This window comes from Delphinapterus leucas, chromosome 9 (assembly GCF_059928025.1).
Source record: "Delphinapterus leucas isolate spDelLeu-1000000601 "Yukka" chromosome 9, BTC_Dleu_Yukka2, whole genome shotgun sequence".
Lineage (NCBI taxonomy): Eukaryota > Metazoa > Chordata > Mammalia > Artiodactyla > Monodontidae > Delphinapterus > Delphinapterus leucas.
This window is the reverse complement of record NC_143137.1, coordinates 90,754,217-90,782,030: the sequence shown is the minus strand read 5'-3', so window position 1 is coordinate 90,782,030 and position 27,814 is coordinate 90,754,217. Positions and strand designations below refer to the sequence as shown.

The following is a 27,814-nucleotide window of genomic DNA, read 5'->3' as shown; positions in this document are numbered from 1 at the left end:
TCATAGGTAAGTTCATTTGTGTCATATGTTAGATTCCACGTGTAAGTGATATCACATGGTGTTTGTCTTTCTCTGTCTGATTACTTCACTTAGTATGATAATCTCTAGGTCCATCCATTTTGCTGCAAATGGCATTATTTCAGTCCTTTTTATGGCTGAGTAGTATTCCATTGTATATACATCTACTACATTTTCTTTATCCATTCATCTGTTGATGGACACTTAGGTTGCTTCCATGTCTTGTAAATAGTGCTGCTATGAATGTAGGGGTGCATGTATCTTTTTGAATTATAGTTTTGTCCAGATTTATGCCCAGGAGTGGGATTGCTGGATCATATGGTAGCTCTGTTTTTAGTTTTTTAAGGACCCTCCATATTGTTTTCCATAGTGGCTGCACCAATTTACATTCCCACCAATAGTGTAGGAGGGTTCCGTTTTCTCCACACCCTCTCCAGCATTTGTTATTTGCAGACTTTCTAACGATGGCCATTCTGACCAGTGTGAGATGGTATCTCATTGTAGTTTTGATTTGCACAGAAGTGGAATCTTAAACCAGCCAATGAGGAGTTAACCTGGTCAGCCCTAGTGAGGTAACCTGCCTGATAGACCCTGCTACTCCCTAAAGGAAAGTAACTTTGTAATAACTAACCTGCTGTTTTCCTGGTGTAACTTCCTTTTTCCTGCTCCCTTCTGCCTATCAAGGTCTTTCATTTTGCACAGCTCCTTGGAGCCCCTTTCTAGCTGCTAGGTTGGGTGTTGCCTGATTTTAATAGATTTTCTCTCAAACAATAAACGCAAACAATTTTAACATGCCTCAGTTTATCTTTTTTTTTTTTTTTTTTTTGAGGTACGCGGGCCTCTCACTGTTATGGCCTTTCCCGTTGCAGAGCACAGGCTCCGGACGCGCAGGCTCAGCGGCCGTGGCTTACGGGCCCAGCCGCTCTGCGACATGTGGGATCTTCCCGGACCGGGGCACGAACCCATGTCCCCTGCATCGGCAGGCGGACTCTCAACCACTGCGCCACCAGGGAAGCCCCCTCAGTTTATCTTTTAACTGTAGTTTACTTGCTGACTTGACTACATCCAAATGTGGCATGTTTTGACCCTACCTAAGATGTTGTGATGGGAGGAAAAGTGTTATTATTGACGGGAAGGGTATGGAAGGGAATGCTTTAAAGAAAAATTACTTTCTCAGAGAGTGAACTAATTCACATAAGAAACCACAGCTAGATGAAGAAAAGGATGTGATTACTGACTGGAAGCTGTGAAGCTCTACCCCTGTGCCACCCCCAGTGGATCAAGCCACTAATATCTGCTCTGAGCTATTGCAGTAGCCTTTTACCTCGTTTTTCCTGTCTTTCCTGTGCTCCCCTGCAGCCTATTCTCAATGCAGCCTGTTTTAGCCTTTCAAATGGACCTCAGATCATGTCACTCTTCTTCTCAGAACCTCTCAAGGGCTTTCCACTTCACTCAGAGTGAAAGCCAGAGGCCTTGCAATGATGTACCAGCCCAAGCTCATCTGGTACCCCATTCCGTCTCTGCTTTCATCTCCTGCTTTTGTCTCCCTTGCTCACTCCCTTCAGCCACCCTGACCTTCTTGGTGTTCTCAAACACGCAGACTCATACCTCAGGGCCCTTCCATGTCCCTGGAACTCTCGCCTTACCTGCAAAACCCTTCCCCAGTAGCTCTCACACTCACCTCCCTCAAAGCTGTACTCAGATCACACCTTCTCAAGTTCTCCCCTGACCATCATATTTAGAATGTCAACCCCTCCCCATCTCTGCCCTCCCATCCTCTCACCGTACTTTGTTTTTTAATTCGAACATATTCTGTTTATTGAATTATTTATCTTGCTTTCTACTTGTCTTCACCCACTAGAATATAAGCTACATGAGAGCGGGGATTTCTGCCTTGTTGATTCATTGCTCTCTCCAGCACCTGGGACAGTGCCTGGTACAGACTAGGTACTTAGTAACTATTTGTCAGATAAACAAATGAATCATGGAAATTTAACTGGGGAAAGGGAACTGACTTAATCTAAACGTGATGGCAGTCTGGGAATCACATAATTTTTAAAAAACCTGAAAAGGAAAGAAATTTGATTTCTGCACAGCCCATGTCTACTGACAGGCATGTTTCCTGGGTGTGCCAGATAGTTGATTCAGAAAGAAAGGCCTTGGATGCCTTCAGTGTCATGCTTTAATGCAAATGATGCTGGGGATAGCAGTGAGAATAATACAAAACAAAAAGGGGGGGGGGATTGAAAATGGAATGGTTGTTTTGCTTCCAGAGTAATGATTTTCAAAGCAAAGGACTTGAATAGGAAAGAAATTAACAAAAACTGTGTCTCTGAAAATGCAAACTTCATTTACATTCTGATCTGTGTGATTTTTCAAGCTCAGTGATCCAAGGTCAGAGGGCACTTGTATTAGCATAGACCTTGCCTTGTTAGTTCACCTCTGACCAAACCTCTGAATTCCTTTTTAGGATGGTGGTGTTCCAATGACAATAAAACCGAGCTTTCATAACGCCAGTAACATTTATACAGCGCTTAGACAATTCCTAAATGAATTGTTCCCAGAGACCTTAGGCAATAGGTCAGGGTTATTAACTCTGTTTTGTACCCAGCGAGGAAGTGATTTGCGTAATGTCACCTGGTAAGCTATTGAATTCATAATTTGATTGCTTTATTTAGAAATAATGGTTCATTTAATACAGGGCATGTTGCATGAAAGATGACCTCTTTTTAAATGGACAACTTCATATTTGGACTTAACTTTGGTCAGTGACCTGGAACTAATAGTATTCAGGTTTCTGTAAGACCAGGGTTTCAAACTCTCAAGTTGGGAGGCTGATTTAGAGACCTGAGAGGTCTGAGACTCCCAAAGCCATTTTGGTATTGACCAGGATTAGGCCCCTCAACTCAGATACTCCTAGGGAGAAATCTATATTGGTAGGCTTAGGTGTGATTTGGGGTTCTACCAAGCCATAACTGAAATCCTGTTTGATTCCTTTGCTTTTTGTTTCGTTTCCTTTTTATGCTCAGAAAGTTCCCTTTGGCTCAAAAAATCAATACAACTAAGGTTGAAAATTAGTGCTTGCATAGACAACTAAGAAATGGAGACACAATCCTCATTTGGAGGTCCTGGGTGTTAGTCAATATTATGGAAACATCACTGAAGTGACATCAAAGTTGTACTTGGAACCCATTTAGTTTTGTTTCTGTTGTGGTTCATTCCTTTCTCCTTCCAGAGCAGTATTATGAAAAGACCTCAAATTCAGTTCAATGAGCATGGCAACTACTCAGGAAGTCGTGGGGAAGAGTAAAAGTGAGGGGACTGCTTGTGAATTCATGTCCATATCAAGAAGAGACTAGAAAACTAGAGCATCTAAAGAGAATTTTGAAACAAAAAGGACTTGCCAACTTTGAAAACTGATAGCAAAAAGAAAAAAGAAATGTCTAGTCTTTATTCGAATGTTTCAAAGTTTTTCAAACCTCTTCCCATTTCGTCTTTCTGGTGAGATAGGTTTAGTGCCAACAACAGCAAAAGATACACAAATTATACTTCTAATTTTTTAAAAAAGATTTTCTCCCTTTCCTTTATGGGAAATGCATTCATTCTTCTATACTGTTCCTAAATCTGATTTACTGCATTTTCATCCCTTTCTTTACAATCTCACTTATTGTTTGTAACATCTGCTAAGAATATGAACTAGAGTTTTGATACCACTGGGCAACTTCATTGGGCATTTAAACCTTTGCTTTAAAATCAGAAGAATTTTGCACATGCAATTTAAAAATTATTTTAAAATTTGTAGGACCAAAGTGTAAATTGATAGAATGTAATTACTAGGTTTAAAATCAAGTCAGATTAAATTTAAGGCTATGTCCCCAAAAGTGATAGTAGTAGAGACCTCTGCAAATAAGCCGTAGTTCCCAGCACCTATAAAATCACGGGGGCTTTGGTAGTTTATAATAAAATGTGGCTAAAGCATCCTTGGGAGCATTCTTCTGGCTATCTACATTGCATTCTTAAGGTAATTTAAGCAGAACAGTGAACTGACAGATCTGAATAGTATCATGACAATTTGGTGAAAAGGTGAATTGTGCAAATTATATGGGTCAAGTCTATACAACTTTCCCGAACTTTGGAGAGATAGTCTGGGATGAACTATGTTGTTCAGGGGTCACACCAGCTCAACTACACAATCAAGAGTTTGATGCTTCCTTACCTTCTGTTTTTGTCCAGAATTTGAAATGCAGAAATGTCTGTCGCCTACTTATTGAATGTTTAAATCTGTGCACATTAAAATAGGCAGCATATGGCAAACCTGACTATATACAGAAGGTAGAGTTTTTTCCTCTTCCCTTATATATCTGCTCTTAGCACACAGCATTATGCCAGTCTGAATTTTTTTTCCCCATTCAACAGTGTATATCAGCACTGATAACCATATTTTAAAGGAAGAAATGCTGTGCGTTTGATTCTTTGTTCGAGTTCTTAAATACTAATCAAATTAGTGCAGTGTTTAGTTAACTGTCCCATTTGCACCTTACGTGTTAATGAAAGATGCCCAAGTCATCACATTTTGTGAAGTTTAATACACTTCATTTCTTTGATCAAATGGTTTCCCTTTTTCCGCCAAAGTATCCACTTGAAACAGTATTAATCAAGTGTAGGCAACTTACTTTACCAGGCTTGCAAATTCAGGTGACTCACTTTTAATCAAATTCAACTTCATTAGTAGATTATAGAATAGAGAGACTGTGTTTTGATCAACACTAAAGAATTTTTTAAAAAGTGCTGTTCCTAATTTCTCATCTGATCATGATAATTCTTTGATATGTTAAATACTACCCTTCATCTGAAAGCTTCAGAGTTTCACCTGTTTTTTATAACGGTATAGTAATTCACTTGTTTCTGCCCTCATTTTCAGTTGGCCATTTTAAAATTGTTAGAGCAGCAAAATAAATATTATTTCTGATGAAATCATTCATTTCCCACCCCCAGCCTCATTAAAGTGCATTCATGGGTTCCCAGGGTCCTTTAGTAAAGACTGAAACATCTCCAGGGCTCCGCACGGCCGGACCTCTGCCTGCTTCTCCAGCCTCCCTGGGGCCACTCCCCTTTCCCTCTGCTCTGCTCAGGCCACACTTCCTCCCAGCCCCGTTCATCACAACTCAGCTCAGTCATTCTTTCCTTCAGAAAGACCAGCCCCCTTGATGAAGCCAATTCCCATCACCACACACTAGGAGCTCCATGCATCTCTGCTTTGACAGCTTTTCAAAGTTGATATGTTATACTCATTTCTGTGATTATTTAAACAATATGTCTCCTGCAGTCTCCTAGAAGCTTCATGAGGGCAAGGAAGGGTCTGGTTTGAGGATATTTTCACTGTGTTTTCACCATTATATCTCTGGTGCCCAGTGTAGAACTTGGCAAGTGATAGACATTTAATAAATATTTGTTGAGTGTATGAGGAGATGAATAAATAAGTGCTGTATGAGGGCAGGATTTTATTGTGCCCACTACTATCTCTTCAGTACCTAGAACAGTGTCTGGGCCATAGTGGTTGCTTATTAAATATTTGTTGAGGGCTTCCCTGGTGACGCAGTGGTTGAGAGTCCACCTGCCGATGCAGGGGACACGGGTTCGTGCCCCGGTCCGGGAAGATCCCACGTGCTGCGGAGCGGCTGGGCCCGTGAGCCATGGCCGCTGAGCCTGCACGTCCGGAGCCTGTGCTGAGGCCACAGCAGTGAGAGGCCCAGCGTACCACAAAAAAAAAAAAAAAAAAAATATATATATATATATATATATATATGTTGAATAAATTAATGTTTTCCTGACTTTTCAAGGACACAGAGTGTATTGATGAGAGAGTGTAAGGTGTACTTTGAATTTTTTTTCTGGAAACTATCCTATTATATTCATTAACTTATGGAGTTAGAAGGAAAATCTATAACCATGTTTGTTTTAATTTTTATTGGAGTATAGTTGCTTTACAATATTGTGTTAGTTTATACTGTACAGCAAAGTGAATCAGCTATACATATACATATATCCCCTCTTTTTTTGGATTTCCTTCTCATTTAGGTCACCACAGAGCATTGAGTAGCGTTCCCTGTGCTATACAGTAGGTTCTCATTAGTTTATCTATTTTATACATAGTATCAATAGTGTATATATGTCAATCCCAATCTCCCAATTCATCCCACCCCGCCTTCCCCCTTGGTATCCATACATTTGTTCTCTATGCTGTGTCTAGTTCTTATAGCTGTGGTTTATTTATTGTGGTAAAATATATGTAACAAAATTTACCATTTTTAAGTGTATAGTTCAGGGGTAATAAGTCCACTCACATTGTTGTATGATCATCACCATCATCCATCTCCAGAACCTTTTCATCATCCCAGACTGAAACTACCCATTAAACAGGAACTCCCCATACAGCCATGTGGTTTTATAAATTTTTTTTTGTTTGCCTTAGCATCTTTTCTTCCCATCACTTTCACATGGAAGTTTGATATGTAAAATATGTAAAAGTGAACTGCTTTTGCTTCTTGAATACGGTTGGGTGCCTCTGTTTCATTCTGTATCTTGGTTGGTGGTAACATTATCTGGAGACTGTGTTCCAGGACAAGGATGCCCGGGAGAGATCGGGGTACCAGGGGCCACACTGGGGGACATCTGCCCACCCACGGGGTGAGAGCTTATCTCGCCCAATTTAACCTGGAATCATCTTGGTTCCCTCCTCTTCCTCACAACGTACTCTGCATACGACGCGCGCGCGCACACACACACACACACACGGATATACATTCACAGTCACTCTCCTAAGACCGTGAGCTGCTTAAGGATTGGAGTCATGTCTTACCTGTCTGGGTTCCCAGAGGTCTGTAATATTTGTCGACCGAGTTTGTTTTCCACCCTGTGGATGAGAAACGTTCCCAGTTCTACTTTCTTCTAGGAAGGAAATGTGACAACCTCACAAAGTGGCGTATTTCACTGTCTAACCATCTTTACACGTTGGTCGTGGTGTGGCCCATGACCACATACATCAAAACCCCCTGGGGGTGCCTGTTAGAAAAGTAGATTTCCAGCCTCGCCTACTAAGAGTCAGATTCTCTCAAAAATTCTATTTTCTATTTTTTTTCCCAAAAAATGTAATTTGCTTTTAACGAGTCAAACAGATGGTGAATTTTAAAAGCTGAGGTTTTAACCCACTACTTACTATGCTGCTGCCATTTAAACAAAGAGATTTTATTGGGGTCTAGTTGATTTATAATGTTGTGTTAGTTTCAGGTGTACAGCAAAGTGAATCAGTTATACACATACATATATCCACTCTTTTTTAGATTTTCCCATATACACCATTACAGAGTATTGAGAAGAGTTCCCTGTGCTATACAGTAGGTCCTTGTTGTTTATCTATTTTATATGTACTAGTGTGTATATATCAATCCCAATCTCCCAGTTTATCCCTCCCTCCCTTTTCCCCACTGGTAACTGTAAGTTTCAAAAGCTCTGTTTTCAGTCTTCCCTGTGGTCTAGGTACAGTGTTATTTTTTATACCATCACGTAAATCTTCGGTATTTGTTTGGTTTATATTTAGAGAAGTTGAGAAATAGTTTCTCATTATCCGCAATATAAAAGTTTTAGGACCTTCATATATTCACGGACAGTTTAACCAGCCTCCTTTATGCTTCTTCTTCCCTAAACAAAGTAAAACACTGTTACTTTAATTGTCTTTAAGAGGACTTATTTAATATCCTTTAATCACTTTTGCTCTACTGCTCTGCATGGACTAATATTATAAAATTAAATCTACGCCTCTTAGGTTATAGACACAGAAAAAGGACCAACGAGGAACAGATTTAATTTAAAGTTTCTATTGTGTTTATGACATGCTGACGCTGATAGAACAGAGCTAGCTGTTGGAACAATCCCCTAAATTATAGAAATGTCACTGAATTAGAGTTCCTTTGTAACTCATATCACGGTCCATTGCTAGTAATGTAGACCATTTGCATGGAGGGAAGGCTCTCTACCTGTCACCCTTCAGGAACCTCCACTGACAGAGGCCAGGCCATGTGATTTCCAAAGTCACATTGGGCATTGACATCCAGCCAACAGTGGAGAGATAAGAGGTGTGGGAAACACACACTTGCTTCCTAAACACCTGGGCAAAGAAGTGATACATGTTAGCTCTCTTACATCTCAAGGTCTTGCCCAGATACAAGGGGAGCTGGAAATGTAGACCCCGGACAGGAGCTTCTCCCTCACAGCCCCTCTACGTGACAGAAGGGACAATGGCTCTTTGGTGAACAGCTAGCAGTACTCCCACTGGATCTCTAGGTTTCCACTTCTAGTTATTTCTCCTATAAAACCATGAAATGTGCCATGTCCGAGGTACCATGAAATGTTCCAGTAATGTATGTGACAGCATGATGGCCAGAGCACTGACAGACGGTAAGATGGCATTTATCCAGCATCAGCGTAATTTGCCCACTGTTGGTTGTTTGCACCAGTTTACAAGGTAGCAGATGACAATGTCACTTGAAACACTCAAAAGCTTCTGGGGATGGTCCATCTTCAATCTGTTTAATTTGATTTCTCAAGGGACCAGTGGTTTCATTTCTCTGAATGGTAAGGCCGGATGCACACTGGTTCACCTGCAAGTTTCCCATCAGGATGGATCCCTGCCTTGCGCCACCCTGACATTTAAGAGGTCATGGAGCTGGTCCCAAGTCCCAAGAAGTTGATCGGTCTTGCAAGAGTACGCTGAACTTGATGCTAAACTTGGGATTAGAAGTCGGGACTCCGTGTCCCCAGAAGCCCCGCCAGCCAGGTTGTGGTAGAGGTGGGCCCCTCTGGGTGCCATCTCTTTGAGGTACTAGCTCGAGAACCTGCTTTATTTTAGACCATACTCTCTGCTTTTTGCAATGTATTTTGTTTCATAGGCTGCTGAAACGGGGAGAACCGGCTTTCAAGATGATTTTGGCTTTTTGCCATGCCAAGCTGAATTAGGCTGCTAGATGACAGGCATACCCCAGAGAAACCAAAGATAAATGCCAATTTTAATAGGGTTGTTTGTTTATCCTTTTCTCTCCAGTTAATAAGTATGAATGAGCCCCAGATTCAGTCCAAGGATCATGTCAAAGGCAGGAAGTTAGGAAAAAAAAAGAAGAGTTTGGGAGTTAGTCCATGATTTACTACTGAAGTTTTGTTAAGACCAAAGATTAAAAATAACTTGGTAAATTACTATCATTTCCTCATGATAAAAGCACAAAACACTTTTGCATGAGACATAAGTACATACCAGTGCAGGTGTATAAATATATCGTTACGTGTAAGGTTTTCAGAATTGGTGTTCAGAAGTGTTTATCAACTATATTTATTTTTTAAGAGTATAAACAGGAAATAATTGTCACAGTTGAAAACAGAATTGGCTTGAGGAGTCAGATACTTGATATTTTGATGTAGTCTACCCCAAAGGGTAGGTTATCATCACTAAGGCCAGTTTTTAGAAATCAACCTCACAGCAACTAAAGAGTAAGCATTTTTAATGTCCTCACAATTGTGCCAGAGAGTATAAACTAAATGAGATTTTGAGCGTTTTTGGTCGCTGATACTTTTTCCTAACAGCGTTTGCCAAATAGATTTTTGATTGTATTGAAGGTTGTGGATTCTCATTTGAAAATAAACAAACAAATCCTGCCAAAAATTAATGCCAATCAATAGTTCGATTTATTTTGGAGCTCTTAGGAATTTTATTATGTTATTTTTCTATGAGCGGCTAAGGCAAGTATTCACTTTCTTGAATTGTAGAAAATTTTTAATATTATACTTATGCACCATTGAATTGTTTTTATTTTAATTGTTTTACTGTGCGTACCGTGGCCTTTGGGTTTGTTACGTTTTTCACCTAGATGTTATTCATCTTTTCTGAAGGCGACTTTTAAATGACATCAGATCTCACCTTGACCTTTTGACTTAGGACTGCGTTTATTTAATCGGATAAGTTGATTGTATTTTGGTTTAAAAAAATTTAATGTTACTTTGTTATTGGGAAAATAATCCTTCGCAATGATGTATATGTTTCAGGGTGATGAAAGGCCATTGACACAGTTGTCAAAGCAACAGTAACGAATGTAGCAAGCAAACATTCATTCCCTAGAAATGTTTGGCATAATTGCTGACATGGTACTAGTTAGTACATAGTCTTTTGGTGGTCTTTGCAAAGGCTTGAGGGTTTACGTCATCACAGGGAGGTTAAAAATGAGGCTTTCAATAATACACATAAGCAAGGATGAAATCATTTTCCCACATGATGCGTATGGGAAACCATACCTATGTGAAATTACGTAATAAGTGTTCTTTTTAGGGTGTTTTGCCCTGGATTGAATTATTCTGAAAACGATGCAAACTTATCAAAAGAACCACATTCCTTTGCCTCCTCTTTAAAAATCCGTGTTCAAAACGTCTTCCATACCATACCCAGTAGTGTTTTCATACTTGCCCCTTTGTGAGACATTATTAGTAAACAGTGTACTTGCCAGAGGGACACAGAAATGCTAGTGCAGCAGGTGTCGCTGAAAGCAGGAAAGCATAGGCCACGGGGGTGGGGGGGGGTAGTACCAGCTCAGGGCTGCGGGGACTTCCCACTCCCAGCTGCTGAGTTCTCCCCATTTGGGTCCTTCCTGTAGGTTTTGACACCGTGGACCACAGTGTGGTCCCCCTCTTGACCCTTTTATTTCTGGCTCCTTTTTTCTGGCTCTTCCACTCAGTCTGACCACTCTTTCTGAGAATTTCCTGCTCCCCTCTAACTGCATCTCAGTAGCATCCGCAATCCCAAGTTTATCCTGTCCTCTCTCAAAAGCCGCAGGAGGAAGTAGAGAAAGCTCGAGTTTGGGATTCAGACAGAAGTGGTCTTGTGTTCCAAACGTATGACTTGCCAGTTGTGTGTCGAGGGTCATTAACTTCACCTCTCTGTTGCTTCAGTTTCTGCCTCTGTGTCAAAGCAATAATGATGCTTATAGAATTGGTGCATCACCTGCGTGTCTGGGACACAGTGTAACCTATTACATGTTAGTTCTCTTAGGTCTTCCAGGTAAAAATTATAGTAAAATTAATTTTATTGACCTGTGTCTTTATTGGACTCACTCCCCAATATCTAGCAGTAGCCTCCAGTCAGCTGTGATATAGATTTTCAGCAACAGCTCCCCAGCAACGTGGTGTCGGTGTTTCAGACACAGTGAGGGTACCAAATAGGTGGGGTGAAGATGCCTTTAAAGGGCTTAGTTCGGCAAACTCAAGCACTCTCTAAGTTTCTGTTGATTTTGCCATGTACAGAAATTTGTTTTAGCAGAGCCTTTAAGAAGGTAGGAACAGGCTACCTTTTGAGTAGCGTAACTGTCTTACCAAGATGATTTGGACATAAAGGATTGTGGTGTATTTTGGCCAGAGGACCCAATGATGCTTATCTTCTGCTCTGCCTCTGTGGTACCCAAAGGAGATGCTTGTAGTGAGGACGTTGACAAAGCAAGACGCAATACAAAGGCATGAGAAGCTGCGGCCTTGATCTTGAGTCCCCGTGCAGAGCTCTGTTACTCTAGGCTAGAAGAGGCAACAGGCTCCTTTACCCTAGGTGGGTAATGACCTGGAAGCAACACCCTCCATTAAGCAGGGCTGATTCCTTTAAGCCCAAACCAGTGTCAGACATTAACACTGCAATATGGAGAGGAAGACTAATCAAGGCTCACATCCCATAACAAAAAGAAAGGATTCAGGAGGACAGGTTTCCTTAGTGTCAGGCCTGGCACTGGGCTACCCCACCTGCCTCAGGTCCCGGGCAGGGCCCGAAGCAAGTCGAGCTGCCCTGGGGGAGAGAGATGCAGAAAGATGGAGAGATGGCTAGGTGGAGGGGAGAGAAACTAGACCCCATCCACATGCTGACCTGATCAAGTTTCACCTCTAAAGGTGTACTCATATATTAGGATAATGAAAAGTCACAAAATCATTAATGAAATTAGATTATTTTTATTTTTGCAGTAGCATTGCATGTCTTGACCAAATCAATGTTCCTATCCCTATATCAGTGTTCCATCTGTGTTTTCTGATTCATCTTGGGGGTGGGCTTTGGGAAGAGCCAGGGGTTACCCCTACAAGCCAAGAATCTTGTATGTTGGTGACTGAAACATCCCCAAAGCAGCCTCCCTTTCCAATCTCTATTCTCTTGGGCAGTTACACTACTGACAACTGTTCTTTCCTCTTGCCTAGTACCCGCAGTAGGCCTGCATTGTTCTCAAGTTCAAGTTCAGACTTGTCAGTTGGTTGGTGCTCAAGGCCCTTTGTACTCTGGTAGCGTATGACCTCAGTAACCTCCCCTCTTGGCCATATACCCGGCCTCCCACCATCACTGTGCCTGTAGCTCCATTGCTCTGCTAGTGGGGACATACCACCCACTTGGTCATTGCCGTTCCTTTGTTTCTGCCCTTCCCTCTACTCAGAATGCCCTTTCTACCCACCTGTAAGGTTTAACTCAAGCCTTGTGTCCTGTGGAACGCCTTCCTTGATGCCCCCTTGTAGAATCAATTGTTCTTTTGTGGTTTCATAGTATACTCTATAAATACTGCATTGTATGGTGGTTGACAGTAGTTCTGGTTTTCCCATCAGTACATGGACTGTGATCCCTTATGCAGGAAACATGTCTTATTTAATTCCTGTTTTCTTATCTGTATTTATCCAGCCTATTGACAGATACATATGAAATGTTCAGTATATTTGGTTGAATTGTTTTTATTGTAGACATAGCTTCAAATCCTTGTAGACTCTTTCCTACACACCTGTAGAGATTTTGTAAGTGGGAACTAAATGACAAGTAAAGAAAACCTCATTTGCCCTAAAATTGGTTTTAATTCCATGGGAGGATCGCTCACCACTCAACATTAGCATTTTGTCCTGATAAAATGTCATTGCAGCAGATCCAGTGAAAATCGATGGAGTGGTTTCACATGTAATTAAGATAAAGCTTTTCGCAACTGAATACAGAAGATATTTTGTAACACGTGCCTAAACGAAAGCATCTGAGATGATGACATATCTTTTTATTTTAGCAATAGAATCATTTTGCAATTGATAGTTGTCTTCATATTTGAGTGCAGCCAGGAATTCCTGAATTGACACTTGTTTCTCTTCTCTGAAAGGTTTCTCAGAGGTTGATAGTATGACTTCTGTTTCCAAAAGCCCAAAGTCCCAAAAGCCACAAATCCTCTTTTAGAAAACCATGGGTGTCCCTGAACTGGTTGTCTCAAAAAAAAAAAAAAGAGACCTAATGTACTCAGCTGTGATTGTTTTCCTCCCGGTCTGTGCTGTCCTTTGCTGGCTATTTCTCAGCTGGAATATTTGCAAAGGAGACATTCAGGCTGAGGAGAGGAGACTTGGAGATGGTCAAGCTCTGGACTGTCCATAGCTGGCCCTTTGTCACAGCCCAGGTGGGTCTTCTCTGCTCTAGGCTGCACCCATCATTTCTTTGTGACCCTCATTGAAAACTTGGGGCCTTTCAAACAGAGAAGATTTCCTACTCTACTAAATAAAATACTTCAATAATAATAATAATAGTCACACAATATGGAAGTATTTTAGCCACGCTATACACATGCATTACCAAAAAACCCTCTATTTCCATAAACTGAAAAAAGGCACCAGGCGTGACTCTTTCGATTGGGATCCATTAATGGGATGGTCACCAGAGTTTTAGTCACTTCTCTGCTGTCACTTTTGATTGAAACCAGCAGAGATGTGTTTTGGCAAATCTATTCATAATTTGTCTTTCCTTGTAGGGCTCCCCCTGTAATTGAGTTTCCCATCAGGGAGTCAGTTGGAGTTAATGTATGGACAATCTGCTGTGATTGACGACGAATGTCTTGTTAACATTCTCCCCTCTCTTCAACCCACAGAGCAATGCCAAGACTTTTGGTTTAAAGAAGTCAAAGGAAGAACAATCTCTTCAGATAAGAAGATCTTCTTTAAAGGTAGGAGCTTATCTTCTTAAAAGGTTTAAATTAGTAATTGGTTCAAGAAGGGAATTATACCATAAAATGATGTGTTTATGTAATAGTATCGCCATGTTTAATACTGTCCATCCAGAGAGTATGATGAAAGACAGCGAGTAGGGATAATGGTCGCAGAAACATGAATCATACTGCATGTCAGAGAGGATGGATCAAATACACAGGGAAGAAAACCAGCTCTTCACGTCCTTTCGTAGTAATAAGATTTTTGTTTTTCTAAGTCATGAATTGTACAAAGTTCAGAAAATAGACAGAAGAATAAAAGCATTGCTAGTAAACAGTAGGTTTCTGATGGAATTAAAGATTTAAAACGGTAAGGAATTATTTGTAAGAAGGTTTTCTTTTTGATTCAATCATCTATCAAAAATCTCCTGAGAAACATATTGTCCAAGTAATACAAAAGTCTGTTTGGAAAGTTTCAGTGTTACTTTGATACAGGCTTTCTGCTTTGTAAATCTCTTTCCCACCCTAGTCCAATTTATATCATTTGAATTATCAGCTCTAGAACAGACTCTGCCAGGCCAATGATGCCTTCTCAAAGGCCATTGAACTTGATGAAAAATATCTAACTTGACGATCTGGAACACAGTTCAGACAACTGTATCTCACCCAATAATAGCTTCCTTAAGGAATTTATGAAAGCGTGATTGTTCAGCCGTTAGGTCTCTTATCTCATACGTTTTATTTAACAAGTAAAGTCCCATGGAATTTAATTAAGAAAAGAAGATTGTATGCAAGATTTTGAGGTAGTAAAATCTTGCAAGATGTTGTCCCTTGTCCTTGAGAAGTCTGAAATTGATCCATCCATATGTTATTTTGTATTTTTCATGCCTCAGTTGAATTTGCCTCCGTTATGTTGTACTGAAACTAAATGTATATGGCTAACTCATTGTGATGTTTCAAAATCGCGCCAGAAATCCCCAGAACAGTAGCCTGGAAACTAAGGAGGCTGCTTTGTGAATCAAATAGCACACGTTTTGTTCTGCTTGGAGAGTTCTCAAAGTGAAAATGAGTAAAGATTAGCAACATTGCTGAGTTAGATAATTTTGACCAATACCGAAAGAGCCTGAATGTTGTATGAATGGCTCTTTTAATTGAAAGCTCCCTCGTCAACGGAAAATGACTGATAAAGTTTTGATATACCTAGACATACCTCCTCCAACAAGTGTCCGTATTTCATAAAATAAATACACCTGCAAGGTAAGACAATGTGAGAGACCCCTCCATTCTAGCAGGGACGTGGAAGTTTGCCTACACTGAAGCACAGTTGTTAGGGACTAAGAATTAGTAGTAACAGTGGTGTGAGCACACACTTTCCACATCCTTGGACAGCAATACCATAGAAGTGAGTACCGCTTCCTCAAGACTCTTAGGCAAGCAAAGCTTTTTACTAAAAGAGAGAGTTTGTGCACAAGAAAGAAGGCCGGCTCCCTGAGTAGAAGGGGCAAGTTGCTTTTATAACAATAGAGAGGGCTGGTTTCATGATCACTGATAATTTCCAGAAATTGTCAGACTTCTTGATTGGCAGCAGGTGGCTCCATGGTGGCTGGCAGGAATAAGGAGTACTTCTTTGAGGGGAAAGGAGTGCGGCAGAATTTTCTGCAAGAAAGTACCGGAATGGATAAGGATAAAATTTATAGTTGAGTCTCGTTGCAACTAGGTATACTCGTGAGTGTGACAGAGATAAGGTTCATCTTTTATTCCTGCCAGCCTGGTTTTTGTCTATGGGACTCAGGCCCCCAGGACCTTTGTTCTTTAGCTTCCAAGGCCTATTTTGCTCAAAGCCGTTCCCTGGTCCTTTTCCAAAATGGCTGTACTCTTGTCTTCCTGTCTCAGTGGTAAGTAAAGTGGCCTACCCGTAAAACAGCAGCACCAGCAGTAAGTGATAGCAGATTCTTCTGTAGATAGCGTATTGTGTGATACTCAGGAGAGGTAGGAAGACCAAAAGACCAGGAGCTTATTTGTAAATGGTGGTTTCTAGTGAAAGGGGGAATATACACAAAGACAAGGCAAGCACAGGGGCCACTGGGAAGGTGTGCATGGTGCCCTTGTAAGGTGGCAGCAGTGGGGCTCCATAAGGTGATTCCTCAGGGAGTTTTCCTGGCTGGTTGCATTATTTTGTCATCCATTCACTGCATGAGAGTTCTTTGACTTCAGATCTCTGTCTTCTAGGGCAACAAGTGAAAAAGTTCAATTCTGCCTTTCTCGGTACATTCTTCTCAGTTATCTTCTCGGCTGCACTTTCGTCAGACGACTACAGTGAACTTTTAGTCGTTAGGCTCTAGTAGAACCACAAAAATATCTCATTTTATCTTCATGGAGGATTTCATCTGGCGGAAACTAAACACTGACTGCCTTCCTGTGTCTCTCCCTTGCCTCACAAAGACTCCCTGGAACTTCCTGAAACTCTAAAGCACACTTGTATTCAGAACGTCCTCGGGCTATTCAAGAATTCGGCCTCTGACATTAGAATAGAAAGCGTTTTGGAAACTACTTAGAGTTTTCAGTAGGCTTTTCCATGTTCGCTAGCAGGCTGTGGTATCCGAAAGATGTGGGCAGCCAGAGCCATGGTTTGTGAAGCCTCACCACACCCCACATCCCTCTGTCTGGAAAGTGCTACCCCTCCCCATGTCCAGTTGCATGTGAAAACTGCGTTCGCGTTCACCAGCAGCACTAATGTGTAAGTTCTCTCCAAGGAAAATCTGCCTTCTACCTGACTTGAAAACCTTGAGCTGAAATGTAGGGACAGTTAATGGTGGAATTGTTATAAGCAACCCGAGTTGCAGGGGGCACCCCCCAAAATCACTCTGAATACTGGTTTTCTGCTCTCGCTACGTTTGTGAATACTGGTTTTCTGCTCTCGCTACGTTTGTGTAAGTTGGGTCCTGGTTGTAACCGTGATGAGGCTGAAGAAGCATCATGCTCGTGCTGTACCTTAAAGCATGTTCCCATTAGGCAAGGTGTAGAAGAGGGAAAATCTGGCAGGTTATTGGAGTTACTTAATGATTGTTTTTGGTTGATGATTTCAAAGTTGTTCTTTCCCTTGGACTCGTGGTACTAACTTTTTAAAATGATGCAGATGTCTTAGGAGACTGGTAGTTCTATTCTGAGTAGATAACAGTAAAACTGATAACAGTGAAAAGACTTTCTCTTATGACTAAGTTGATTTGTAAATGTGAATCAATATTTAAACAGTAGTCCAGCTGGGACTACTGTTTTGGATACTATTTGACAGTATAGAGATCTATCAAAATTTTGTCCTACAGGATCATTTTAAGGCTGATAAGTTTCATTTCATGTTTACTCGACACCAGACAAACCTAGGAGACAAATGTCATCCACAAAAGGAATACTTGCCTACGGAACTAGAGATGAAAAGCTCATTAATAAAAGCAATTACCCTGAATAAATAAATAAAAGCAATTACCCTGGGAAGCCCAGAACTTCCAAAAACCAAGACAGGGACATAAATCTAAGCAAAGGGTTTTATACCAGTTAAAATTGGGGTATTGAATCAACTAGAAAACCGGAACAATCTTTTCTGATACTTACTAACTTCCTCCGTCTTCCCCTGACCTATGATGAGGGCAAGCTCTAGCTTTCCACTCAGTGACAGCATCTCCTGAAATACTACTGAGCTTGGACAGTCCCTCCCCTGTGGTCCCGGCAAACTTCTTCATGGAATGACAGCTCACTACCAAGGAGCAGCATTCCTGGAAGCCGAATGAGAGGGGATGTAGGTTCTTTCCTTCCATCCCGGGGTACTGCTCAGTTTTCCATTTCTGTATGGAGTCTGAGTAACACCCTGTGACCTGGAGTCAGATGGAAGCATGTGAAATCCCATGGACAGTGTTTCTGTAGGGAGGTTGAGTTATAATACACTTCCTGATCTTTATCGCTGAGTCATTACGGCATCCATGATTGAGATGCCTCTGTTGATCAAGTCCCTTCTGCCCCTTGCATCCTGTCCTCGTGATTCTTATGAGACACAACCATTTTCCTCTGGAAATCTGCCCTGTCTGCCTCCCACTGCTGCGGGCTGCTCAGTTTGGTAGTTGTCTCCAGAAGAGCTGTGGAAAGGCGTCTGAAGAAAGACATCAGCATCCTCTGTTGGGAGATAGTGGGAGTGGGTGAGAGAGTGATGGGAAGGGTGGCATTGTGTCCTGTGGCAGTAGCAATCAGTGCTGGTAGTCAGTAGAAGGAATTCTGCAACTTGCATGCATCCCTCCCCTCTCCTCCCACTGTGGTCCAGTGGGGAGAAATATCTGTTTTGGGACTAGAAGGAGAACATTGCCTGAGTCACCCCAGTACTGGAAATGTGTAGCGACTTAGCATTTATACACCAAAGGGCTGATGGGATTATCTTTACAACAGATACTTACTGGATCAGATTTGTTTTCCCTGCTGCACTTTTGGCTTGCAGGTTTTAAATGGTTTCTAGGTCATCAGAATTAGAACTGGTGACAAGATAAGGCTGGATCAGGGGAACACGAACTTTAATGTGGGGGGCTCACTGAAGGGCTGGAATTGTACCACCAGAGAGGGGAGCCACTGCCCTGTGACCTTGGCTCCCAGCAGTAAAACCGCTACTGAAATAACTCTGCCCCTGGGAGCACATTTCTTCAAAATGATCATAGTAAAGGGCATCCCTTATTCATTCTGAATTATGATATTTACGTTCAGCATTCTCATTATCAAATCAATATTTTGCTCCCCCTAACCTACTGAGTGAGATGCTCTGAGTGTTAACAGTACTGGAAAGCCTTAAATGCTCAGGTCCACAGAACTCTGAACACACAAAGGTAGGTTTGTGTGCCCAGGTTCTGAGGGTGCTTTATCAGATCCCTTCCTCCCAGCATCTGGACATTTCGTCCGGGGCTGCTTCTGGAGGGAGCCAAATCCTGGCAGGACCGTTATCTAGGGAACTACCCAGGAGGAAAATGAAGCCCAGTGTGGATCAGAGGCCAGGCCCAGGCCCCTGCTGGGAATGCAGTGTGTTGCCGTCACATCTGAGTGCAGACACAGATGCTTGGACTTTTTTTTTTTTTGCTTTGCTTTGCTTTGTTGTGTTTTATTTTGTCTTTCGTGACAGCAATTCGTTTTGTAAGGCAAAGAAAAAAAAAGCTCTTAGAAGGATTCAAGTTTTCATATCTGCAGAAGGCATTTCTACAGCTTTTGTCAAACTTAGCTGGTCTGTAAAACGTCTTTGTTTCTGGTTGACTGTTGCAAAAAGCAAGTCCATAAACTAGCACGCATCCAGGAGAGAATGATTTCTATTGAACGAGTCGAGTGGGATATGGTGCATGGGGCCAGTCCTGAAAAGGGTTTTGTTTCTTGCAGCATGGTGGAAATTCACATTCATATTGCTGCTGTGCGTTTGTTAGCAATGCACGGTTAAACAATGGGGCATGCCAGCCGACTGGGCGGTGTTGATTAATGCATTCCTTGAACATGTTGATTAATGTGTTCCTGCGATGCCTCCTCAAGCTGAGGCTGCACCTGAGGTGTGCGGGATGTGCCATCTCACCGGCTGTGTGTCGCTCACATGGGTCCATTTGCACATGGGTCTTCCGGGTGTATATTTCACACCAGCGCCTTTGTAAATAAAACCACAGATCGAGGAGATTTTTTTACAGGAATATTCTCCTCTGGCAGAAGTGTTCTATGTTAAATCTAGCAGGAACTCTATAAAACTGTGAGGTTTGTAGAAGGAATGGTCTTCCAGCTAAACGTAAATCCTTGATGCCATCTGTCTGTCCTATGGGCGATCCTGCCCTGACTTTCATTTTTCTTCTTCTCAAAGTTTTTGTAAAGAAAAATAAAAAAGCAGAAAATACCTATGGAGTACAATTTTCACTTGAATAATACAGAAAGAGTTATGCAAAGGGCCAACCCATTAGACATTTGGTGAACTTGGCAACTCAGTTGGAAATCCACTCTTCCCAGAGGCAGGGATTGCCATCAGTCAGGCCAGGGTAATTCTGTTTCCAGTCAGCTTCATTCAGGGTTGTGACGTTTCTTGCTGTATTATGAATTCCTATTAAACCACTTTTTTTTTCGTAGCTTGTTTCTAAAAAGTCTCATCTTGATGGGGTTCTGCTTGTCTGACGGTTTGAAAAAGATTTGTGTTTGAGAGTTTTTATTTGTTTAGTATCTCATACTTGTTATTTGAGACATAAGAATTCTACTGCTACTTTTAAAACTTCCTGACCCCAGAATTTTCAGCAGGATGGCAAAAGTGATGAGAAAGCCATGTTCTAAAATGGTGAGAGAAGGTTTGAGCATCAGAGAAGTGATCCAGCAGTGCCGGCGTGGTGGGTGTTACCAGTGCGTCTTGAGGTTCCAACTGTAGCATTTTAACAAAGGAAAGGCTATTTAGAAAAAAAATTTTTTTTCTAAAAAAAAAGTGAACAAGTTCATTCTGAACAAGAAGGAATTTTTCTACATTAGAGAATTCATGTATGGAACTATTATGTATAGAAGTAGTGGTGTCACCAATATCCTGTTTAATAATTGGCATGAAATTAATGGTGAAGAATGACATTCTGATATTTTCAAGAATAGGATTTGAGTGAAGATTCTTTATTCCATTTGGACTTAGCAGTGACAAGACCATTCAAAGGTCTACTTCAGAAGGTTCATAGAATACATGACTTCTTTTATTTGATTAATGACATCTAACCCCCAATTTACTATTACTTTAAAATGCTTAGTTATGTCTGCCTTACAAGGAATATTTGTGGAAAAATAGTAAAATATTTAAGTACTTCCTTGGCAGGCATACATAAGCTTCTCTCTTGGAACTCAAGGTACGCAAAATACTTGTTTAAGTCATTATAATACATATTTGATGTGAAAGACGTATTTGGGGAAACTCATCTTATTTGATTTTCACAGAACCTCTAATTATATGATATGTTTAGGAGAGAAATGCACCAAAATAACTGCCTAAGAGGGAGTTCACATTTGTGATTAGACATGCGTTTTCCTGGTTAGCTTGAATTCTACAAGAATTGAAGGGGTAAACAAAGAGAAGCAGCGAACATGATTAACATTTTTCTGCAAAGCTCTTGATACAGTACTGAATAAAAGCCTTGCTGACAGAAGCTGTTAGCCTTGTGAAGGAAAGGCCATAGGAACAGGCTATGAAAAGAGAGGATGGACGGCAGAGAACAATCCACATGGAGAAGGGGCACAGAGAAAATGGTTCCTGTCAATTTCTATTGTATTTATTTTTTTTGTCAGTAAGCACAGAGAACGTGGCGTTAATGTAGTTTCCTGAATGGCTTTGTTTCCTGGGGCAAAAAAACAAAAAAAAAATCTGAGAAATAGAAAGAATTTGACAAATATAACTAGACACAGCTACCATATTGAAATTATTCAAATGAGCTGAAAAATATATCGGTCTAAGTTCAAAGTATCTGTAAAATATTTCTTCATTATGTAATATTTCCCTCTTACAGAGAATCCAACTATAGATATGCTTTAATATTTAAAAAAGGTCTTCCAATTGGTTTCTTGTGCAAAATAATAAAAAGCTTTCTTACCTAGAGGAGTAGGAAAAAATAAGTACGTCTTAGACAGCCTCTGGCACCATCCTGGGTACTGAGTTCATGCTCTATAAATATTTGTTGAGTTGAAATGAATACTTGTTATATACCAAAACCAGAAGTCATCCCTAGAGAGAACTTTCCCCCGAATTTTCTCTCTGGGTCTTTCTGTTTGTGGCTGATGGTTTTTGACCACCCAGAGCAGCTTTATGGTAAATACATGAAATAAAATTTTCATTTTCCTGAAGACAAACCTTTGGACACTAGGATTTTTCTTCTGTAGAGCAACCCCCAAGTTTAGTGAGGAAATAGATTTCAAGTATCTATCTTAAATGGACTTGCTGATTCTGTCCAAATTATTTTTTATTACTGAATCGTAGCTGCCTTGATTCAATACATACGGGAGGGGCATGCAAAGATCTTTGCATAAAGGGGAAACAATTGAAAGACTTCCTTTTATAAAACAGATTTTCCTCAACTGAGAGTCAAACATAGCTCTGCACAAGTAGGGTGTTGAATCACCACTGAATGACTTATGGGACCATTGCCCATACTTGAACCTAGACTCTCACCAATATTTCACCAATAAATCAAAGTTTATTTTGGATTTATTTGGGTTTCATTAATAGAAATAAAATACTAACCTATAGGACCTACATATAGTGCCTATAGGATGACCACCTTCATTATTAAACATTACTGATTGCTTCTTGTGTATAGGGAGCTATGAGAAGTTCTGATGATGTAGTCTGCATTGTAAGATATGACTCTGGCCCTTCTGTGACTCACACTCTTTAGTTACATAAATATAAATCAACCGTTCACCTACACACGTAGGTACTAGGTCTACGCGTAAAATAAAAGCACAGAGTAGCATTACTGACGGTTAAATGTGTGGGAAAGGCTGAAAGTGCCCTGGGAGTTCAGAGGAGTGGTGACCACTACGTACTGAGAGGCTAACAGAGGTTTGTGACCGCTTTGAACTTAAACTGTTCATTGAAGGAAGAATGGTTCTAAGACTAGTTCAGAAAAACTAAATTGAAAAGAGTAGATGTTACAGTGGGGGGATGGCAGCCTTGAGGGGGATGGGAGAGAACCATGGTGTTTGCATCGCCAAAGGACAAAATAAGTAAACCAATTTAAAGCAGAAGGTAGACCTAAGATGTGGTTGAAAGCGGCTTTGGAGAGCTGTTTGTTCCTTTCTTCCTTTTTTCATGAATGGATAAACATTTATTCACTTGTCCATGAGCTACTATGTTTCAGACACCCTCAAAGAGTAACAGGCAGGCTATGCTATACATGACAGGTATATAGCACAGTTATTGCAATATGGTGTAATTAGTCCCAAAAAGGTAAAAATAATACATACATATATATATATATATTTATGTGTGTGTATATGTACATATAAAGGGATATGGTGATACAGAGGCAGATGTGACAACTCTGCGTGGTGGCATCAGGAAAATCCTTGAGAAGGAACATGAGACGCGAGTAGGCATCTTCTGGGCAGATGTAGAGAGGGACATTCCAGGGAGAGCAGATACCACTAGAAGCCTGGTGGTGGGTACACTTGGAGAGCTTGGTGTGGTTGAAGGTGGAGAAGCTGGAGGTGCCGTGAAGGCGGGTTGGAGCCCCGAGTCTGGGGTAGGTTGTGGGATTCCACTCTAGGATTTTGAGTAAGGGAGTCCCATGATTAGATCTGAGTTTAGAACAAGTACTCTGTCAGCTGTATGTAGAATAGATGGGTGAAACTGGAAGCCGGAAACCAGTAAGAGGTGAGAAATGAGAAGAAGCAAGAGAGCCTGACCTAGGATCCTAGCAGAGGGGACCATTTACAGTATATTTGAGTGGACCTATATGCCACTCAGCAAAGGAACAAAGAATGAGGGAAAGCAAGTCCTGACCTTTGGCTTTAGAGACTGGGTGGATGGTGGTGCTGCTGACCGGAATAGAAAATGCAGAAGGGCTGCTTTTGAGGTGAAGAGGGAAGATTCCGTCATGATTATACTGCATCTGAAATATGTCTGATGGTGAATATACTGTACTGAGTTTGGCTTGTGTTCAGTTATGAACCTGTTAAGTTCCCGAGTGAGAAGTAAGGTGTGCCCACCATTGTTTTGAGAAAGTTAATTCGGCATTGGTGTTTTAGGAAAATGAAAGCACATTGAAGATGAGGAAAGCTGTTAGGAAGCTCTCTGTATAGATGCAAGAGAACCGAGATCCCCAAACAAGGAGAGAGGCTGCAGGCCTGGTGAGTAGAGATGCCAGAGAACAGCAGATGCTGGAGAACAGCAGCCCCTTGCCTTTCATGGTTTGGGTTAAACTTAGTGGAGCTTTTGTCGCATGATTCCATGAGTACAATCCTAGCTGAGCCATCTCTGCCTTAGGTGAGTCCTGTTCCCTGGAACTCAGAGAACTGGGTTGGCAGCAGTGGTACCTGGTCCTCCCAGGCTGTCATCAGAATGAGGACACTTTGTTTGAAGAAGGGGGCCGGTTACCCGTGCACCACGTGTGAGGAGAATTAACGCCATCAATCATCTTCAAGAGAATAACTGGCTGTAGAAACCACAAGGCCAAAAACTCTTATTAACCGAGCGACCTAGAATGTATACAACTCAGACCGAAATGACTTTCTCAGAGAATGATCTGAATAAAGAAAATTTTGCCAAGGGCAAATATGAAGGAAAGCAAGTACACAGCATTCCCCAGGGTCACTGGAAACAGTTCTTGAAGCAATAACATGGGACAATTTGTCATTATTACTAACACACAAATTTGAGTCCAGTGTCAGGGAAAAGAGCTCCATTGTTTTGTTTCTGTTGTTACGTTCATGGTGGGGTTTTTTTTTTTTTGTCCTGTGATAACTATTTGGAAAGGGTGACCAGTTAGATACATGCCAAATGACTGAGGTGGTATTTCCATGAAACGTTTCCATTTTAATAATTCTTTCAGATTTCTAGATGAAAGACAGTTTAACCCTGGGGCATATGCTAAGATGAATCGCACGTCTCAGAAAGTGATGCGTTGGCTGCAGAGGGAATTCATGTGTACTTTTGGACACATTCTGGCATAATTAATGCCCCGAATCATAATTTTAAATGCCCAAATCATAATTTATATTCATACATTTTTCATTTTGAACTTCTAGGTATTTCTTAATCAAAACTCATACTATTGTCCATTGATCGTCCATTCAGCCAATCAAATGGAAAAGAACTGTAGTTTTTTTAAAAATAGAAAAATTATCTAATTTCTCTTCTACTCTTCATGTGCATAGGATAAGCAGAAAAAAAATCCCAGATCTGACTTGATACTCCTTTCATTTATCCCAGACACATGGGATGGGCTAGTAAGCGGCCATGTGTTCATGCCACGGGGGCACCCTGCTTGTTTCCTTCTGTAGCTCAACTGGTCCGGTCCTTTTGTTGCTAATAACCTCCCAGGTGCCTGGTACCAATTCTTCCCTAGTTCTAATAAATCAGAAAAGAAAATGAAGAAATTCTAGGTTGTAAAGCCAGACCTGATGCAAATTTTGCCTGGTCCCTTTATATTAACTTCTATTTCGTCCTGGCCTGTGTGCCTCAACCAAGGAAGACTCTTGCCATTCATTTGCCCCCTTCCTGTTTTACTGCTGCTCCTTGTTTAGCGCAACTTGGAGCTAAGTCATGTTCTCCAAGGATCTCATCTTACCCAGGGCTGCAATTGTCCTTTGCTTCTGGGTTTTGTTGGCATATATGTACGATATGAGGGCCTTTATGGAAAATAGCTATTTACTGTAAAAATAACATCTGGGAGCCTCTCTGGCTGTATTCCATAAAGACAAGTTTAATTTCATATTATATATTTTAATGTCTTCCCAATGGTGATGGTCCTTCTTCAATATTTAATAAGGTAAAATTACCAGTGTTACAGTAACAACTGAGAATAATCAAATATGCCCTAAGCAGTATTTTTTATATCAACTTTCTTTCTTCCTTCCTTCCTTCCTCCCTCCTTCCCTCCCTCCCTCCCTTCCTTTTCTTTTTTTTTTTCTTTCTTTCTTTCTTTTCATGCCTATAAAAAAGCCAACAGAAGTTTTGGGAAGGATTAAATTTGTATGTAGACAGTAATAACTTAATAGTGGAATTGAATATTCCCAGTGATACCTATTCTAGAAACCATTATGTCCTACTATTAATAATAGTCACCATTTAGGAAGCTTATTCAGTGCTAGACATGTTCTAAGTACTTTACATGTTTTATCTCATGTTATCCTCACAGTAACCTGTTACTATCCTCATTTTATAGGTGAAAAAAACTGAGGTACAAAGTTAAATACATTGCCCATGGACACACAGCTAGTAAATGGTAGAACAGGGGTTCAGAACCCAAGTGAGTCTAATTCCAGAGCCTGTGTGCTTCACCACCACACCTCTGCTTGGGCAAGAGAGGTGCCCACCAGAATGCTTGATTAGTTAATAAGGGACGCCCTTGGCCTTGGGAGTTCTGGTCACGGTACTGTGTGTTCATGACAAATAAGGCCTCATAGGGAAGTCAAAGCTATTACCCTTCTGCCCATTCCATCAAATAATAAATCTAAAGGCTGTCAAGGTTGTTACACTGCACCTGCAGTGCTAAATATCCCTCCCATGTTCATGCATGTTGTGTAGAATAAGTGGGTGCTACAGAAAGACAAAAATTCTAGGCCAAACAATATAATATGGTTAGGGATGCTTGCCTGCTTCAAGGTAGTACTACAGTAGTTATGGCCATTCTTAGCTCTTGTGAGGCTGATTCTATCTGAAAAAGAAGTTCTTGGAATTTTAGTGTCAGTGCGCTTTGCTCACAGCTATGACATTTGTCCACATGAATAAAAATAGTCACAATTAACACTTGTTCTTTGTACCCTGTCAGCACTCCCCATCCAGCCTCTTCCCTCCCAGAGCTCTTCCACAGGAACCCAAGCCGTGTCTTATCCACACAGGATTTTGAAGGCACCTAGTTCTACCGCTTCTCCGAAATGACCTGGCCAGTGCTTTAGATGTGATTTCCCACTCTTTTCCCTGCCCCCTTCCCATCCTAACCCAGTGTTTGTGTTTTAATAGAAGGATCTGGAAAATAGCTTGAAGATATAGAAGAAGGAACAATTAAATCTTATCATTAGACTCAAGTAGTAAAATTCCAGGCAGAGGGTTTATCCTTTTTGGCCAGAAGAGCCCTGCCCCACAAATTCTGAAATCAACACACAGTAAAACTATCTACTCATAAATCTCCCACCCACTTAGATTATAGTTATTTCAGTGGTGTCTTTTAGAGAATGATCATGATAAATGCATACTTTTTTGTTTAAATATGACCATTAGTAATAAACTATGGCGAGTTTGGGATTAACATATACACACTACTGTATATAAAATAGATAATCATCAAGGACCTACTGTATAGCACAGGGAGCTATACTCAATATTTTGTAATAACCTATAAGGGGAAAGAGTATATATATATGTATAACTGAATCACTTTGTACACCTGAAACTAATACTACACTGAAAATCAACTACACTTCAATCAAAAAAGAAAAAGATTTTTGAAAAAGTAATAAAGTATGGCTTTACAACCTGCATTTTATTTAAATTTGTATTTAGTTTTTAAAATGATCTCATTGTCAAATGTTTCATTCTAGAGAATACTCAGTTTTTTTTATCCTAATTAAGTTTGTGCAAAGCCCAAACTCTTACCCTGACTTCACTTTTATTCCTCTCCCCTGACTCTGCTCTCCGTACATTGGCCCCTTTGCTGTTGCTTCAACAAGCCAGCCTTGAACAAAGGCCACCTCAGGGCCTTTGCACAGTAGTTCCCTCAGTCTAGAACACTCTTCCTGCATGTGTGCCCATAGCTTGCTCCCTCCTTCAGGTCTTTGCTTAAATATCACTTTCTGGAGAGCCATTTCCTGATCCTCTGGTAAGCAAGTGTACCTGTGTGTATGCACACACACACATGCACACACACGCATACACATATGCGCACACATGCGCACACACACATACCTGGGAACCCCTATCTCCCTGTCTAGCTTTATTTTTTCCTCCATAGTACTTACCTTATAAACTATATAATTTACTGTTTATTTTGTTATTATCTGTCTCCCTTCACTAGAACATAAGGTCCGTGAGAGCAAAAACTTTTGTCTGTTGGGCTCATTAATAT

The 27,814-nt window shown here is 40.9% G+C and overlaps 1 protein-coding gene across 1 annotated transcript in view; it reads left to right on the top strand.

Annotated features, from left to right (window-relative positions):
* NRCAM (neuronal cell adhesion molecule) overlaps positions 1–27,814 on the top strand; it is a 262,211-nt gene that overhangs the window by 76,547 nt on the left and 157,850 nt on the right. Inside the window, exon 2 of the mRNA XM_089917830.1 lies at positions 13,962–14,036. The gene's annotated coding sequence lies outside the window, so the exon portion shown is untranslated. The remainder of the gene's footprint in view (positions 1–13,961; positions 14,037–27,814) is intronic.